Source organism: Ranitomeya imitator, chromosome 4 (genome assembly GCF_032444005.1).
Source record: "Ranitomeya imitator isolate aRanImi1 chromosome 4, aRanImi1.pri, whole genome shotgun sequence".
NCBI lineage: Eukaryota > Metazoa > Chordata > Amphibia > Anura > Dendrobatidae > Ranitomeya > Ranitomeya imitator.
In genome coordinates, this window is record NC_091285.1 from 658053676 (window position 1) to 658057603 (window position 3928).

Below are 3928 nucleotides of genomic sequence, written 5' to 3' on the forward strand. Positions count from 1 at the left end.
CCTCCCCCAGCCGATTGGCTGAAACAGCTAGTTGGATCCGGCAGAAAAACTGATACGTTGCATCAGGTTTTCACCAATTTCGCCGTATCCGGAAATCCGTCCCGCCACCGGATTTTGCCTGACGGCGAAGCACCGAAGTGTGAAAGTAGCCTTACATCTGGCATTTTGACCCCAGTGTATAACATCCAACCCCTCAACCCTAGTGTTTAACATTCGTTCCCTTGACCATAGTGTATAACATTCGATTCCTCGACCCCAGTGTATAACATCCAACCCCTTGCCCCAGTGTACAACATCCAACCCCTCGACCGTAATGTTTAACATTCGATCCCTCTACCATAGTGTATAACATCCAACCCCTCGCCCTCAGTGTATAATATCCAACCCCTCACCCTCAGTGTATAACATCCAACCCCTCAGCCTCAGTGTATAACATCCGATCCCTCACCCCAGTGCATAACATCCGATCCCTCGACCCTAGTGTTTAACATTTGATCCCTCTACCATAGTGTATAACATTCGATTCCTTGACCCCAGTGTATAACATCCAACCCCTCGCCCCAGTGTATAACATCCGATCCCTCGACCATAGTGTATAACATCCAACCCCTCTCCCTCAGTGTATAACATCCAACCCCTCTCCCTCAGTGCATAACATCCAACCCCTCGCCCTCAGTGTATAACATCCAACCCCTCGCCCTCAGTGTATAACATCCAACCCCTCGCCCTCAGTGTATAACATCCAACCCCTCTGCCTCAGTGTATAACATCCAACCCCTCGCCCTCAGTGTATAACATCCAACCCCTCACCCTCAGTGTATAACATCCAACCCCTTGCCCTCAGTGTATAACATCCGATCTCTCGACCCTAGTATATAACATCAGATCCCTCGACCCTAGTGTAGAACATCCGATACCCCTTCCCCCTGTGTATATCATTTGTCCCCATTTCTCCGGTGTATAACATATGCCCCAGGGTCAGACTGCTGTTCCTGGGGCCCACATGTAGAATTAATTCTAAGCGCCCACACTAGAGTTATATGTAGAGATCTTATTATCTTCATTACAATGGAGCGTCGACTGTAAAACACAGGCGGCACCTGCACTGGAGGAGGGGTATTACTATTGAGGTTGTGTTTTAGGGGTTGATCTCCTAGTTCCAGTGAAGAGATTATATAATTTTTTTAGTTTAAAAGACATTTTGAATAATTGAATGTCACCAAATTTTGGGAACAGTATGGGGAAGGCCAATTTCTGTTCAAAAATGACTGTTCTCCAACGGACCATTAAGGAATGGTTGGGGTTAGTTTGGTGTTTCTTAATCAGGTCCTCATTCACAGGTGGAACCTTGTGGCTTTTGTCTGTACTCTTCTAACCCCATTGCCTTAGGGTGGTTTCACATTGCGTTTCTGTAGCCGTTCAGTTTCCCTGTCGGACTTTACGTGCAAACCCCTCTGCAAAACCAATAGACTAAACCTGATCTCTGCCATGTATCATTTTTTGGAGTGTACGCCTACTGGAGATGGACATTTAGAGGCAGTCTACTACGTCTGAGTATCCACCTCCAGTAGGCGTACACTCCCGAAAAAAATGCACGACAGAGCTCATATTCACTCTATCTGCACCATTACAATCCATTGGCCCCATCAGCGCATAAGTCTGGACCTTGCATTACGTTGGGGGTCTTACGTATGCCTTTTGGGTCCACTAAATGCAAGGTGAGAGCATCCTTAAAGGGAACCTGTCACCTGAATTTGGCGGGACTGGTTTTGGGTCATATGGGCGGAGTTTTGGGGTGTTTGATTCACCCTTTCCTTACCCGCTGGCTGCATGCTGGCTGCAATATTGGATTGAAGTTCATTCTCTGTCCTCTGTAGTACATGCCTGCACAAGGCAAGATTGCTTTGCGCAGGCGTGTACTATGGAGGACAAAGAATGAACTTCAATCCAATATTGCAGCCAGCATGCAGCCAGCGGGTAAGGAAAGGGTGAATCAAACACCTGAAAACTCCGCCCATATGACCCAAAACCAGTCCCGCCAAATTCAGGTGACAGAGTCCCTTTAACAATGACTGACTGTAGTTTAAATTTCACAGTTGGGTCCTGGGGGAAAAAATGCTGATGGGCCACAGAAAGTCACAAAAGAATTACGGCCTTATCTACTGTATCATGCTAAAATGTCCTAAAAAAAAAAAGTCTGGACTTATGACACCCCACTCCTCCTTGTCTTCTCAGTGATACTATTTGTGTATTAAGCCACAATTTCCCATAAAAGTTGATCACCTTATCTAGAAAAAAGAATGCTGACAATAAAAAGTTGATCACCTTATCTAGAAAAAAGAATGCTGACAATAAATTATTTATGCATAAAGTTTGGTTTTGGTGTAGATTATGAAAAACACTTCTTTCCCTGACCGGGAATCGAACCCGGGCCGCGGCGGTGAGAGCGCCGAATCCTAACCACTAGACCACCAGGGAAGATGAAGGCCCTCTGTACATTCAATTGTGTCGGACATGCTAATAGGATTTGTGAGTCACACTGATATTACTGCTGTAGATGTGAAGCTGATCCGACAAGGATCCGCACGGGAGTAGTTTACCTATGGCCATATTTATGGCAACTACGTGGACTGGTCTCTATATATATTTGTTAAGGTGCCACACTGACCATATGAATACTAGCATGCCATGTCTATGTAAGTGCAGCGCCCCAGGATCCTGGTCGTTGCAGTAATGTCATTCTTCCACCAGGGGGAGTGATATTACGTCTGAGGGCAATAAAGGAGATCTCTTTACCAGGTATCACAAACCACACAACACACTTCACAATCCAGGCTGCCAGGGGGAGCCATGTTTCTATTTATTAGGGCACTCCTCATAATTAGGTAAAACTGGCAGTTTGGACAGGAAGTTAGATAGAGAAGTGAGCTGGGCTTCACCCAGTGAGCTGCTATCTGAGCTCCTCTCAGGTAATGGGTCCCTGACAGGGGTGGTATCCTGTCAGAGGCCTAGACAGCAGGTGACGGAGCTGCGCCTGCTTACCAATGCATCCACAGAGAGAGACATTGAAGGGAATTGCGTTGCTGAGAGTGAGAAACGAAGTCATAGCAAAAGGAGAGGAAACCAGAAGGAGTTCTGCCTTGTAAAAGGCTGCCTCCTTTCTGAGGCGCAGAAGCTGGTAGCTGGAACAACGAGGGAGTCATTGTCTCCAAACCTGGCTCCAGAGACCGGCAGGACAGCTAGTTCCATATTAGTTGCCCGACCTTATACCCAGGAGGCACGATGGCAACTTGTGGGGGCCGGGGCATGATAGTGTCCCTGTAAAAAGCCTCAGGCCATCAGTCATACGGGTTTGTCCTATCCTATCCATCAGGGGGACAGAGAGAAAGAGACTTAACATCTACAATAGTTGTTAGGACCTTACCGAGAAGCTCAGCAGGGAGGAACTACAACACTCAGGCGCTAGAGGAAGGCTACTAATTTCCACCTGGATAAGGGGACTCTGGATTTGCCTCCAAACTGTCCGGACTCTGCCTGCCCTGTGATCTGGTGCTCTGGACTGTGGATGCTGAAGCCTTCAGTAAAAGGTAAAGAGACTGCAACCTTGTGTCCTCGTTCTTCACTGCGCCTCTCACCATCCACTATCTACACCACTGGGGAGCCATGGGGACATACTTCACCTGTGGGAAAGTATACTATCTAGCTGCCATAACATCACCCCAGCGGACCCCTAAGCAGCGTCGGTCACCCTGACCGAATACCACAGGTGGCGTCACAAACATTATCCCTTTAAAGACCTTTCCCCCATTTACAACGGACGCCCCTAGGGCCACACCTAGGGTCAGCCACCGTGACATCCCCCTTGAGAACCGAAGGGCCAGGCTCCGAGTAGCTCACTGCCCTACTGGGGGCGATCCGTAAGATGTAC

General features: G+C 47.9%; 1 non-coding gene across 1 annotated transcript; it reads right to left on the bottom strand.

Annotated features, from left to right (window-relative positions):
• Positions 1 to 2406: 2406 nt before the first annotated feature.
• TRNAE-CUC (transfer RNA glutamic acid (anticodon CUC)) lies at positions 2407 to 2478 on the bottom strand. The gene has a single exon. It is a non-coding gene; the product is annotated as a tRNA-Glu (tRNA).
• Positions 2479 to 3928: the final 1450 nt, after the last annotated feature.